Source organism: Astatotilapia calliptera, chromosome 7 (genome assembly GCF_964374335.1).
Source record: "Astatotilapia calliptera chromosome 7, fAstCal68.1, whole genome shotgun sequence".
NCBI lineage: Eukaryota > Metazoa > Chordata > Actinopteri > Cichliformes > Cichlidae > Astatotilapia > Astatotilapia calliptera.
The window spans coordinates 4,758,020-4,773,549 of NC_137428.1; the positions used below are offsets into that span (position 1 = coordinate 4,758,020).

General features: G+C 40.1%; 2 long non-coding RNA genes across 2 annotated transcripts; both read right to left on the minus strand.

Annotated features, from left to right (window-relative positions):
- Nucleotides 1–6,564: 6,564 nt before the first annotated feature.
- Nucleotides 6,565–7,711, minus strand: LOC145419332 (uncharacterized). Its single transcript, XR_013910262.1, has 3 exons — nucleotides 7,487–7,711; nucleotides 6,993–7,110; nucleotides 6,565–6,831 (listed from the first exon to the last, which is right to left on the minus strand). It is a non-coding gene; the product is annotated as an uncharacterized LOC145419332 (long non-coding RNA).
- A 1,944-nt stretch (nucleotides 7,712–9,655) lies between these two features.
- On the minus strand, nucleotides 9,656–14,008 carry LOC113025500 (uncharacterized). Its single transcript, XR_013910263.1, has 3 exons — nucleotides 13,810–14,008; nucleotides 11,157–11,277; nucleotides 9,656–10,752 (listed from the first exon to the last, which is right to left on the minus strand). It is a non-coding gene; the product is annotated as an uncharacterized LOC113025500 (long non-coding RNA).
- Nucleotides 14,009–15,530: the final 1,522 nt, after the last annotated feature.

Genomic DNA, 15,530 nt, shown 5'->3' on the forward strand with positions numbered 1-15,530 from the left:
CTCCCAGAATGGTACAAAATACACCCTTGGTTGGAATGTTCCCAGAGTAGAGACTCTTGTTACTGTGTATTTACTTCAGCTGTGGGATATCGTCATTGGGAGAAAGCAATGTTTAAAGTCAGTGGGTTCTGTTAAACTCTGATGACTGTAATGGACGGCCCTTGCCATCGCCAGAAACAGGTGCTTGAAAGAGTGGTCACAGTGTACTGACTCAAATAAAAGGGGCATTTTCCTAGAAATGTTCAATGTGGAAAGCAATCATGACCCTGTGCTTGTCAGGTCCCAGCATCCTCGTGTCGCAATATCATGGACAGATTGCTGGTTTTTTTGTGTGTACTAGAAGAGATCTCTTCAGAGACCAACAGAGAGCTGTAGGAGCAAGGGGCATTCTGGTTCAGATGGGTCTGAATTTTGTTGGAAGCCTTACACTCTGAGTGGCTTTAACATGTTATCAGAAATGCTTCAGTCCGAAAACTGTTGACCTGTCTAAGGCTATAAATCTAGTTGAACTGCTTAAGGAGACAGTGGTTCATTACTCTACTGAATCCTTTTTTGATGACCTGTCGACTGATATTGTGGGGAAAAAGAAAGCAAGAAAACTTAATGATTCTCTTGTCTCACTTCTTGCCTTGGACCGCATGCAGACCCACACAGCAAACGATGTTCAGAATCAAAAAATGTTATCCAGTTATAGATAGTATGATGGAAGAAATGGAAAAAACACTTTTCTATCCTGAGCTGTAATATTATGAAAGGTGGTCAGGCTTGAGGCGACTGTTGTTGTGATTTGGTGCTGTAAAAATAAAATTGAACTGAATTCACTAGTGAACCCTGTTGGTGAAAAACAGAAAACACCAGAATTTTTAGACCATGTTCACATATGGCTTCTTCTATGCATGATGGAGCTTTAACCTGCATTTGCGGATGCCACAGTGAATTGTGTTCATGGACTGTAATTTGTGGAAGTATTCTTGAGCACGAGCACTAAATTCCATGAGAGAATGCATCCATGATGTTAATCTCCTGTTCCATCACATCATGAAGGTGCTCTATTAGATTGAGATCTGGTGACTGTGGAGGCCATTCGAGTTGAAGAAACCAGTTGGGGAGATTTCACCTTTCTGACATGAGGCATTATTCTGCTGGAAGCTGCAATCAGAAGATGGGTACACTGTGGTCACAATTAAGGGGCCCAAAGTTGGACAAGAAAATATATCATAATATACCATTGTTATGGCCCTGTCCATAATCTGTTTTGGTGGTTGTTTCCTTTGTCTGTGCCTTTAAGTCTTTGCAGGTCCCTGAGTGGATGAGCTGACGGCTGCCGATTGGTCCGGCGATCATGTGGTCGCATTCAAAATCCCTCCACCAGCAGTTGTCCCGGGGGCAGCCACTGACAGCAGCAGCAGACCTGACCCTGGCCTCCAAAACCTGAGACATTTGTGCCTGTGACTTTGTGCGACTTTTCTCAGTTCTGTATATAGTGTGTACATTAGTTTTCATTGTAAATAGCACATTGTAAATAGCACTGCAACAGAAGGGGTGAGCTGCCTTATTGTTTTTCCTTGCACTGTTTTCTCCTGTTTATTTCAGTTAGGGAGTTAGGTGTAGCGCTTGTCTTTTGTTTGATGTTTGATTTCACATAGGGTTTTAGATAGCACCTCCTCCTGACTTAGCTTGTTTTGTTTGTTATTTTGGCCTTTGTTCACCCTGGAGCTTCATTTTTGCAGTGTAGTGAAATAAATCACCATTCACTAAGACATTGGTTTTCCCTCTGTGTATGGTTTTGGGGACCAGGGCGGGGCAATCTTTTCAAACTTATGTTGCGTTCCTGTACCCCTAGACTGGGGCGTAACAACCATATCATCAAAAGTCTACCCACAAAGCAAAATTGTTATGGCCCAGATCTGGCCCATACAATGTGCTTACACATTGCCCACATACCGCAAAGGATGACGGCCCTTTGGTGGCCCAGATCTGGTTTGCCAGAGGTGGCCCACACATGGGCCAGCACAAGGCCAGTTGCAGACACACTGCTGGCCCTGTGCTGGCCCAAGATGTCAGCCTAATGTGTACCTTAATCAAGCCATGTAATAACAACATGTGCCGGAACATGATAATGCAAAAGTAACATGACAAAACTCTGCTCCGACTGTGAATGGACTGATTCTTATATAGTGCTTTTCTACTCTCCCAGATTACTCAAAGTGCTCTATACAACAATCCACATTAACACACTTCCTAACTACATTCATACACATTCACTGTCTTGACATGCAGACTGGAGAAGCCAGGAAACAAACCACTAACCTTCTGATCAGTAGGTGACCTGCTCTACCTCCTGAGCTGCAGCCACCCAGTGGTAAACATGAGTAAACCCTCACTAGGGTTTTAGATAAAGTGTACACTCACAAATAGGGATGGGTACCGGTATCCGGTGGCATGATGGCACCGGTTCTGACATAAACGGTAGTAACCAGACCGAAAAGCAGCGCACATTTCGGTGCTTTATTTCGGTGCTTTATTTTCCTGAGATGTCATACACTTTGAATTCTAGCCAATCATTTTACGTTTCCGAGGATAGTAGGCGGGCCCAGGTACGTACATTCTTTTAGAGCAGAGCTACAGATTAAAAATGCCCAAGGTGAAGCGGTCAAAAGTCTGGCTGTACTTCACAGCAAAAGATGCAAACTCAGCAGCCTGCAACAAGTGCTTTAAGCTGATACTGTGATACTGTCAAAGGAGGTAACACCTCAAATCCGATGAAACACCTGGCGACGCATAGCATTTTGTTAAAAGCCGAAAAATGCGCCGTATTTGATAGCTTGCTGCGAGACCTCACACCGAGCACATCTACTGCGGGTGTGGTGCCTGTTATCGGACCCGGAGTTAGCAACATCCCCCAAGAACCCGAAGAGGAGAGTCCTGGCCCCTAGCCCTGCCAGTGTAGCAGAAATGATGACGGATGATGATGGCAGCAGCAGCCGTTCTTCTCTGAGTGAGTAGCTTAATGTTGTTTGTGTGTAATTTACGTTGAGTAGGCTAACCACGTTATTACATTAATGCACGTAAGGTGAACTAGCAAACACTGTCGTAGTTACATGCGGCTGTCTTCTTGTTTGATGGCAGATACTCCCTTCACCCTGGCCAAAAAGGCTAAATGACCAAAGAAAAAGTGGAAAACAGTTAAACATGAGAGGTTTTGGACGAAGTTTGTGTTTTTTCCATTGTTTAAGCACTGCTTCCAGACAAGAGTGATACCATATATGCCCTCTAGCTGCAGAAAAGGCTAACATTGTTATCTTTTTACAAAAAAACAGCTGAACATGAGAGGTTTTTGGACCAATTTTGTGTTCTCCATTCTTTAAGCACCGGTTTGAGCACCGTTTAAGCACCGGCACCGTTTCAAAAGTACCGATTTGGCACCGGTATCGGATAAAACCTAAACGATACCCATCCCTACTCACAAACCTGTCAAACCTGCATTTTAAACATTGGCTACCATAGCAGTATAGTATTGCAACATGGCATTTGGGCTTTCTAACTAAAATAGGAAAATAGGAACATAAACAATGCCATAATTGCCAAACCTGGCCCACATCTGGTTGACATACACTCTGCCATGACACCAGTCAGTCAGAAGTGCTAGCTCAATGCCGGATCCAGGCCAGACCTGTTTTCTATGAGCCTGGACCACATAAACCAAACCATAATCGGGCCAGATGTGGCATGCCATCACATAAACAGTGCCATCTACGCCAGGTCTGGACCACATCTGGATGACATACCACTTATCATGCCAGAAGTCAGCCAGCAGTGCCAGCTTGACACCAGATCTAGGCCAGACCTGTCTGTTATGTGGGTATATGTTCACCCATCCAAATCATTGAATTGAGGTGTTCCAGTCACATCCGATGAACTCCAAAACATAGGCATGAAAATGCTTTTACATTCACTGTCAGATGAAGTCGATGAGTTTTGTAAAATGAAACTTTAATGAAGATTATTTCAATTGCATAGTGAAAGAAAATTATAAAATAATTCAATACATGTTTTTACATATTGTTTCTTTATAAACTGAAATAAAACTTTAACGAAGAATGAAGCAGTGATATAAAAATGATTCCACCATGCACACGACATTGTACGTTGACAGCTGTTTCACTGATTAGGATTTTTTAAGACAATTTATTCATGGAGTTTTTCAGCTGCCCTCTCCTGCTCAGCACACCACACCGCTCTCTCGTCGGGTCCCAGCATCTTCGTAAAATAGGGCAGACATGACCCAGTGATGGAGAACAGCTGTGTGGTTCAGCCAGGGGCGATTTTAGCCCATTTTTGGGGGTGCTTTAGCACCCCCAAAAATGCTGCCAGAGCCATGGTGGCTGAGACGCAGCGGAGCGGAGGTTTAAGTGCCTGGCTTAAAACAGGACATATTAGCTGCATTTAACCTTCAGTTACTCTTTATATAGTTAGGTAGGAGTCAGACCAGGTTTCTTTTTAGCTGAAAAACCTTACACCAGGTAACCTGCAGTGTCTAAAACGTGTTTTCCGACAACGTTTGCTACCCTACAATCCGTCCTGCTCAGTAGTAAATTCAGTGACATTTGACCATCCTGTTGCTCCCATTGAAATGTATACAGCCTGTTTAAAATCTAAAACTTAGAATTGTCCGCAGCCTACTGTTGTTACCACTGTCCTGTTTGAAATGGATACTAACTAGCTAACTGACTGGATGCCCATTAACCTTATAACTCCTGTTGTGCGTGTATGTGTGTGTGTTTGTGTACAGAGAGACAGCCAGGTTCATACTGGATATAAGGAAGTTTTTACAAAAAAAGGAGCCACATTCAGGTAAAAGTGTAAGAACAAATGATCCGTCAATCAAGCGTAATGTTGGATCAGTGTTTCAATGTTTATATCTTTTATTAGATGTTCATGTGGTTTGGTTATTTGCCTTTTGGTTGAAAGTACACTGAGAGAGGACTTTTTGTTAGTGATCTTAATAGAATTTTTTTCATATTAATGTAATTCTTCATCTAATTGAATACAATCTATTTGTGTATGATTGTCAGTCCAAAGAGGGAGAGAGGAAAGAGGGAACGTGAGGAGAAAGTACAAGGTCAGGAAGAACCAGGTAAGAAAACAGACAGGGAATAGTGACGGGCACAACAGAAACTGTTAAACTGACAAAGAGAAAAAACCTGATTTTACTCACACAATCTGGAAGTTGTGTTCTCCCTATATTAAAGCTGCTATACAGAATCTGCAAAACAAACTGGGTTGAAACATTTTTGACCCTCTTTAACAACATTCCAACATAACATTATCATTGATTGGGGAGATTAAAATTAATGATATATTTTTATGTGGTTCAGCCACAACTCTACTAAAACCTCAGCCAGTAATAGGTAGGCCAACATTTGGACCGTCCAGTTGTCTGTATGACTGCCGCAGTACGTACATCACATTTGCACATTATCAGAAAGAGCCAAACAGCCCTGGTGGAGTGAGGAGCTGTAAAGAGAAGCAGATGCTCTGTTTATATTCTAAAAATGTTTTAAGCTTGTTTCAAAGATTCTGTACAGCAGCTTTAAATGTTTTCCAAAAGCACACATACACTTATCAGTGTTTCTCAAACTTGTTACAGTGTGTACCACCTGATAAAAATGTCAAGCTCTCCCAAGTACCACTATGAAAGCATGAAAGTCATAAATCTTACAACACAAAATTATTATTAATAAATTAGTAAAATTAGCATCTGCAATAAAGATTTTTTCATACATTGTATACATTCAACCACGGGCAAAGTTGCCTCCATTTTTATAGTTTTTATTAATATTTCGTAATAATTTATTCTGTTTTGGGAGTATTTTTATTTATCTGTATTATATTATACATACACATTAAAAGTGAATCTCTGTCCAAAAAATGCACTCAGTTTACTTTTTACTCACTGTGAGCATCATTCATTATTCTCCCCCAGTAATCAAGGTTAGGATGTGTATTTTTTTATTCCAATCCATTCTTCTTTTGCGGCATTTAAATAACCTTTATCAGATTTGATGGTTTTGTTACAGACTTTTCAAAAAAGTGTTTTGCTTTTCTTTCACAAATGTGGGGATTAAATTGTGTTAAAATGCACAAAACAGTGATGTCATGTTTTGTGACGAGGACCCAGGCACAGAGAGACTTGATGAATTTAAGAAGCTTATGATTTAATAAAGAAATTTGCTGACTTGCACAGAGATGGTAAAATTATGATGACTGATAACGGAGACTAAGACAACAGACGATGAGGACAGGGAGGAACAGGGGTTTAAATGCACCAAAGTGACAGTCAGAGAGAACTCGGGACAACATTTAAGGATGCAGGGACTGACAGAGACAGGTTTATCTTGCCTGGCTGGGCAGCTCTCCTGGGTGCTCAGCACCCCCAAAGCTCTGATCCTGGGTTCAGCCTTCCCTGACAGCACACCCTGCACCCGCTACTCCACCCCTCCCCTGCAGCTGAGCCACAAACCACACATACTTTTACATTCACTATCAGATGAAGTCGATGAGTTTTGTGAAATGAAACTTTAATGAAGAATAAAGCAAAACAACACAATGTGATAGAAAAATGATTTCAATTGCATAGTGAAAGAAAATTATAAAATAATTCAATACATGTTTTTACATATTGTTGCATTATAAACTTTCCTCATCAGATGAAGCTCTTTAAGACATTGTCATATCAGGCTGGGTCAAAATCTCCTTTGGTTGTCAAATTGTTCTTTTGCCCACTCTGCAGTCTGTTTAACACACAAAAGCCTTTTGTGTGTCTTGATCCTGTAGAAAAGTCAGTATCATTATTTTGCTCTCATATTCACACATTTTACGGTTAATAGCAGAGTTACGGCTTCAATCTCAACGATTATACATTGCTTATACATGACTTACTTGGCAAACATTAGTGATTGTATCAAAGAGACAGTGAAAGACAAACTTACACAAATGCTGGTGTGGGGCATTGTCTGTGAGTTTTCACGATGGAGACGATGTTCGCCTTTGGGATCCGTTTGTCAAAGAAGTGAAAACAACAAAAGTCAGGAGAAATCACTGCCTTAGCTGTAGCAGAAAAACAGGGATTACTCAGTGCTGTGTCTGCTTCTAATGACTTCTCCAACATACCAGATATAATTAAGGTTAATGCAACAAAATACAATTTGTTATATCTTAATGACAGATACAGTTTGAAGGCTCCTATTTAAGTTAAAAAAATAAATATGTCTCAGTGAAGTACATGCCGAACATGTGACCACACTTGTTTACACGAGGATTCAATCTACTTAATTACAGTAAAGAATTTAAGATCAACACTGGTCTTCATGACCATGAACTTATATGAGTTTGATGTCCTCGCTCTGTCTCACTCTGTGTCTGAATGCAGAGAAAGACAGAAATTCAAAAACTGATCTAACACAAGTACAAGTAGCAGACTTACAGGCATCGCTGTGGTAAACGGTGAACAGCACGAGCAGCAGTCCCACTGTCAGGCTGAGAGTCTTCATGCTGACTTCACTGTAGACCTGATGATCCTGATGTTTCAAAAGATGTCTGAATGATCGGTCCGATCACCCTGCTTTAAGTCACGTTCTCATCTGCATATTCAAACCACTTCTTAGAAACTGGAAAAATGATCAACAACCCCAAAGGTGGTTAATAGATTGGGTTTTTTCTGTACCATGAGACAACAGGAAGTTTCGGGGACTCAATATATCTGATAAAACGCTCAAACAAACCACTCGGTGCTCTACCAATAAATACATGCACTGATAATGCATGCTTAGTCCCAATCTTCACTTTCTGCACAACCTTCCTTTATTCAGGCTGCAGTGAAGGTCGACAGTAGAATCGCGAGACAACATTTGAAACATTTGCTGATATCTGATCCATTTGTATATTGATACTCAGTTTTTCCACACAATAATATGTAGTATGGATGTATTATGTTTACACCTTGTATATTTGTCTGAATGCTAGGTGCACCATATTTCCAGGCTATAGCCATTTGTCAATATACACTGACAGCAATCAGCGAGGCAGCACTTAAGATGTATTCAGCGCCAGTTCGTCAGCTACCTAACTGTGGTAAGCAGGCCTCCAGAACCTTACGCTTCTAACCTGCAAAGTAAGCTTCAAATTCAGAAACCATCTTCTCGCTGCCACATTTCCATGGTGTGTGTCATTGCTTATCTCTCTGTTTATAATAAAGCTTGTGAAAAACCCTCCGCCTGTCTTTTGATTTGGGTCCCCACCCACATACTGGCCTCCGGGCCCCATTGACAATAATGAGTGTTGGTTTGTTTTCAGTTTCTCTCTTTCCCCCAGCTTGATCATTGGGTGGAGATTGGATATCTGATTCTTCAGCCAAACACATCGATTATCATCTACTTCATCAGCGGCAGTGTGGTAAGACCTGCCGTGCACGTCTCTGCATAATATTATGCCTCCAAAGAGGAGTGTAACAGTCCAAACCGAGTTCTCCAAGAGGCTACCTTGTGTTCTTGCTCTTACGTCTCCTTGTTTCTAGTGGTCCTTCTGCCGACTGAAGAGCCTCCTATCTCCAGTCCTCATCACCATGCAAGCAGCTACACTCATCAAACCAATCTGAATTACCTTCCTCAAATTCCCCATTGGCCTGCTCACCCTCCAGTGGTAACATTTACGTGGATTTCAAACAGCATTCTGTTCCTCTGGAAAACTCCAAAAATCTTGGGATGCTTTGTAAAATGTAAATAAAAATGAAATGCAATGATCTTTAAATCTCATACACACATACTGTTATTGTCCTCTGGGCACCCTCATTATTCTTAGTGCCAGTTGGTTGTATTAAACCCTGCCAGCAGTGTAGTTTATCTTCCATACCCTTACTCTATTAGCAGCAGCCTGAACTATTGATACATAGCAGGCTATATATATGGTCACTTACTGTTTAACATCTGAAATTGTGAAATGATAAAAGCTAACAAAACTACATAGAAAGTTTTGTTAGCTTTTGTATAAAGTCAAAGCAATTTTCTTTTTAAAAAGTGTTTTTCTTTAGGGAAACTTAAAGTAATATCCACCCCTCCTCCTCCACATGGAAAGTTTTGTTTATGACTGACTTGAGCAGCACTCGGTGTGTGCTTTTGCTGTGGTTATTTGAGTTACTGTTTCCATCCTGTCACCTCAAAGCAGCCTGACCATTTCCCTCTGTTTGTCACATGGGCCTGAAGGCCAGTACTCCTAATCTGGTTACCCCCTAAAAAGCACATCTTCATGAAGTCTTAAAGTAATCCACTCCTTCTCTCACATGGAAAATTCAAAATGTATGAATATGAAAATATTTCTTTACACTTTAATTTTAAACTTTTGATAACTATTGATGACTTCCAGTTTTCACATTGCATTTGTTTACTTAAACGTCTGTGCAGATTCACATTCAACTTCAGAGCAGCTCAGATAATTTTCCCACGTTCAGATAATGAGTTTGTGAAAGTCCTCCCTATGACACATTTTCCACTTTGACCTTCAACTACATTAACAAACTTTTATAACCTGCATTCTGATGAATTCCATTAATTAGGCCACCGCATAAAAGAACACATTCACTGTCAGATGGAGTCGTTGATTTGTGTGAAACAAAATTTTATTCAAGAATGAAGCAAAACAATACAAAGTGAGATACAAATGCTTTGGATATACTGCATCTGTATCACAATGGCAAAGTGAAAACAAATCTGAACCTGGAAATAACCTCAAAGTCTGCAAAATCAAAAATATTTCAAATTAACGACAGCTCAGTATGAGATAAGCAGCAGGAAAATAAAGTGGAATATAAGGAGGTGTTTCCTGCTCTACAGGTGGTAACCTGAACTGAAATCAACTGCACCCTGACTGAGGACAAGTGGCACTGCATTCTTGAGAAATGCACTTCGACTGTGATTTGGATGTTTGTGGGAAAGTAAGTTACAGAGCAGAATGTTAATGAGCCCAAAACACACCTCAGAGCTTTGAAGAACATCTCCAAGACCAAAGAAAGCCTAGCAGCGCTCTTTGGGACATGTGACAAGTTTGTCACATCAAGCTGGGACAACATGCTGTAAGTGAATGTAGGCAGTGTGGACAAAAGTTTGGGCCACCTACACGCTACACCCACAGGCCATGGAAACACATGATGCTGAGTCAGCAGTGCACTGGAGACGTTTTTAAAGCCCTCTGTCTCTGCACTCTCCCCACCATGTAACTTTATCCAATCTGCCACTGAATGCTTTCACTTTCAGATGATTGTGGTATTTCAAAGACAGAAGTCTCACAGTCTTCAAAGCGACTGATTCTTTCACAAATGCTTGTAAAGACTGCCAATTGTAAAGATGTGTTTGATTTCATATACCTGTGGCAACGAAACAGAAAACCTCAGAAAAATAATTTTTAACATTTCATTCAAATTCTAAAATTGATATCTTTATTTTGAATTAAATCAATGCATAATAAATGTATCTTGTCTTCAGAAATGCTGACAGTAATTAAGCAGGCACATTATGGAGAGGTCAAAACTCCAGCAATACATCTGGATTAAAAAGCAAATTCATGGAGTAATTGATGCAGTTCGGCTTATTGCGCGGTAGATTCTCCATCTCTTAATTGTGTTATTTTCTTTGGACAAATTCTTTCAGTGCCCAATTCTCATTCTGTCTCACGCAGAAATCCCCTCTGGGTGTCTTGATCCTGCAGAAAAATCTGTATCATTATTTTGCTCCATATTAACTTTTAAATGGTAAATGGACTGGTTCTTATACAGCGCTTTTCTACTCTTCTGAGCACTCAAAGCACTTTACACAACTTGTGCATTCACCCAATTACACGAACACATTTTTCTAAGTGCTTTCTAACCAACATGCACACACACATTCATACTCCGATGGATGCATCAGAGAGCAATTTGGGGTTAGTATCTTGCCCAAGGATATTTGGCATGCAGACTGGGGGAAAGCCGGCAATCAACCCACCGACCTTGCGATCAGTAGATAACCTGCTCTACCCCACGCATTACAGCTTCTATGTGGAGGATAATACATTATTTTGGCAAATATTTGTGACTGTGTTAAAGAGACTGTGAAAGACAAACTTACACAAATGCTGGTGTCGTGCATTTGCTGTGAGTTTTTTTGATGGATTTGATCTGCTTTGTTGGGATCTTTCTCTCATAGAATTTAAAACAGCAAAGGTCAGGTGTTGGTTTCACTCCATGAGCTGTAAGAGGAAAATCAGAGATTTGTCAGTACTGATGTCCAACACGTCACAAATACTTTTTCATGTTTTTAGTAATTAAGGTCAACGCTCAGCAGGCACCGCAGTGATGTTTATTATATCTTAATAAAACATACACTTTGAAGGATCATATTTTATGTCTTAGAGCAAGATTATTAACTCGATTTCACAATTAAAATGTAATGAAGAAAAAACATCACAATGAGGGATGTCCAACAACATGCCAGAATGTAAGGGTCTAATTTTCCTTTTCTTATTCCTTTATAGTGCAGACAGCGGAGGTGGCTGACACCTCCGCTGTCTGCACGGTATGTACCACCGGCAGATAGCGGAGGTGGCTGACATCCAGAAATCCTATCAGAGGCTGGACAAAGCTGGACTGAAAGACAGCACAGAGGCACTAATCATGGCCGGAGTCTATCACACCTGGTAAGACCCCAGGTGCAGGCTGTGTAAAGATGCCCCAGAGACAATCCAGCACATAACAGCAGGGTGCAAGATGCTAGCAGGCAGGGCATACATGAAACGCCATAACCAAGTGGCCGGCATAGTGTACAGGAACATCTGTGCCGAGTACAGCCTGGAAGTCCCGAGGTCAAAATGGGAGATGCCCCCAAGGGTGATGGAGAATGACCGAGCTAAGATCCTGTGGGACTTCCAATCGGACATAGTGGTGGTAGACAAACAGAAGACGACGGCCGTAGCGATCGATGTAGCGGTTCCGAATGACAGCAATATCAGAGAGATGGAACACGAGAAGCTCGAGAAAATCCAAGGGCTCAAAGAAGAGCTGGAGAAGATGTGGAGGATGAAGGTAACAGTGGTCCCAGTGGTAATCGGAGCAACAGGTGCAGTGACTCCCAAACTAGGCGAGTGGCTCCAGCAGATCCCAGGAACAACATTGGAGATCTCTGTCCAGAAGAGCACAGTCCTAGGAACAGCTAAGATACAGCGCGGGACCCTCAAGCTCCCAGGTGTTTGGTAGAGGACCCGAGCTTGAAGGATCAAAGCTGCCCGCAGGGGCGAGAGGGGAATATATATATATTTAAAGATTTTCTCAAGCTATTCGGATCAGAAGAAAGTAAAATACTGTAGTTCTGTGTTTTTTATATCAATTGTGATAGATACAAAAAGCACAGGTAATGGATGGATTCAAATGGATGTCATTACATTAACAGAATGATATATTTAGAGGTGTTATAAGAATATGCTGCTTGAGAGCAACACTGTTTTTCTTGAAACACAAATCAGTTTGAGAGCCTCAGTAAAGCTGTTACTCCATCTTTGGACAAAGAGAAAAATGCGATTTGATTAGTCACAAACCAAGGAAGTTCAAACCAGCGCTAAACTAGGCTGGCTAGCTTTTAGCGGCAATATTGTGTTACTTTTTTATTTAAACTTTATGTTTTAATTTTGCATTCAAGGAGATGGTCAGAAACTGGTTATGTTTATTTTAGCGAAGTAATTACACCAAATGACAAAATAAAATAAGTAAGATTTGTAGAAAAAGTAAGATGCTGGAAAATCAAATCAGCGTTATAAAGTTAGAGGAATAGCTAACTGGATGCTTTTGAGCCTCACAAGATAACAAATACTGCAAAAATAAAAAAGATTTATTGAAATTTAACTTTAAGATTAGCTGTTAAAAAATTTTCATACTTTGCATGTACATGTGAAAACAAGATTGAAAGTCCATTGATTTATTGTTGTGATAATCTGTGAAATTCAGCAGTTATCTCTTTTAATTTAGTTCAGGCTTCTTTAATAATGCTTATGTCCATCCTCTTTCCACTGTTGTCCATGTTGTAGACAACGGGTGACCAATCTGACACTGGGCTAGTTCTCAAATACATTTTTAAATCCTGTCATTATTTGAAATTTTCCTTTAAGTCATAACAACAGTTTTTTGTATTTGTTCGTTTTTTGCCTGGAGTGGACAGTGGGCTAACAGACGCACGTCCAACATCATAGCACTGAAAAGAGATTTTTTTCTCTTTTCACTTTGTTTCTTTGTTTTCAATGCTTTTCCATCATCTATATTATTTTTTAGTAGATCAACTGTGATGATAAATCCAAAATGCACATGAAATGACCGTAGATGGCCTGAATGTAGAAGAACAGATATGTTGCTGAAACTGCAATCAATATTGTTCAGCATGTACTGTGAACATAGATGAGTTTGGTGGCCTAGCTGCTGCACTTGTGTTTGTACAAAAAGACAAATGCACAGAAAAATTAAGCTGTTTCAAACAAAATATGTGTTCTTCATCCTTTTCATCGAGCTGAGATAATTATCTGTGTTAGGAAGATGATGTTTTAAATGTAAAATTTAGTGTTTAATTTAAAGAGGCATCAAAGTCCATGCCTTTTAATTAGTCAGAGGCTAAATTTAGGAAAAATGATACTTTTACAATCATTTTCAAAGAAAACAAAAACAAAAAGAAAAAAATGCAGAATTGAATTCTCACAGTAGAGTTTCCCACCAGTCAAGAAAAAGTAGGCTAACAGACTTACGTGTGGCATCGCCATAGTAAATGATGAACAGCACAAGCAGCAGTCCCACCGTCAGGCTGAGAGTCTTCATGTTGATTTCACTGTAGACCTGATGATCCTGATGTTTCAGAAGATGTCTGAAGCGATCAGTCCGAACACCCCGCTTTAAGTCGCTTTCTCATCTGCATATTCAATGCACTTCTAAAGAAAGTGGAAAAACAATCAACAACCCCAAAGTTGGTTAATAGAGTGGGTTTTTCTGTACCATGAGATAACAGGAAGTTTCAGGGACTCATTATCAGTTTGATTATCTGATAACACAAACTCAAACAAAACGCCCATTGTTCTACAAAGTTCTTACATTGCATGCATTGTCTTTATATCACAAAGTTAGTAGGTCAAGTTGCAAATGTCAAGATGTAGTTTGATGATAAACTCTTCTTTTTGTGGTTCGTTCATTCATCCTGTTTCCTTGATTCAACATTTCCTGTCATTTTATAATTCTCACCGATAGTCCCAAATCATCACTTTCTAAAAACCTTCGCTTTATCCAGGCTGCAGTGAAGGTCTGTGTGAGAATAAACAGGCAGCAGGTAGTTATTCAAACCATCAGTAATGAGTTACCGAACATTTTTATGTTACTGATCAGATCTTCATACAGTAACATGTCTGATGAGTGTACATTCGCATGTTGCTGGACGTCTGGAGCGCCACATTTCCGAGCTACATTGCACCAGAGTCCCACCAACAGGTAAAAGCAATCAAAGCACTATAGTTAAAGTTAAAGAAGGACAGCAGTTTTAATGTTCATGTTGTGTATATATATATATATATATATATATATATATTTTTTTTTTTTTTTTTTTTTTTTGGTATGAGACCAGACCCTATCATGCCAAACCTTAACCAAGAAACCACAACAAAAGATTTAAGATGCTAAAGTCAGCCACACACCCACTGACTCTGGTTCTTGAGGTTTCTTCGAAGACTTCTCTCTAAGGTGAAGGTGATATCTGGCTGTTCTTTGAACAAATAGACAAATCTCCCCAACTTTACTTTCTTTTTTAGATACATTCAGTTCTCAGACTTCAAAACCCCCCAAAAAACTACTTTCAATATTAAAAGCAGGATATCAGCAATTACTTCTCCCAGGTCCAGCCAAGAAAGCCATATCTCATCTTTACAGTGCCTTGAATCAAACTGATGTGTTGGATGTAATGAGCATCCATGCTGTAGCACAGGTGTGGAAAAATAAACTTGCTGTAGACATCACTGAAGAAGAGTAGGATGTGATTTGGGATCATACAAAAAAGTTATCAGTGTGTAACTGTACTGCGTAACCCTGCTGAAATGTAAAATTCTGCACCGTGTGAAACTCTCACCACATAAAACACAAATGAATCATCAACTTCCACCTCTGTTTGAACTGCAAGGCCTCAGCAGGAACTTCTACGCACTGTGTTTGGTCATGTCTGAAAAATTCAGTCCTGCTGGACATTTTGCAGGATAAAGATACTGAGACTGTATTTGAAAACTGAGCCTTTATCGCTGCTTTTTTGACTTCCAAGTTGGCACAATGTTCCTGACACCAACCTAAATACACTTTATGATAGTTTGAAAATGCTGCACAAACACAACACGTCTTAGATAAATAACAAACTTCCAGTAAAACAACCTGGCAGCAAATTCTTATGGAATGTTTTCCTCTGGCATGTTTCACCTGCTTTCTTCGCTCCTCAAGG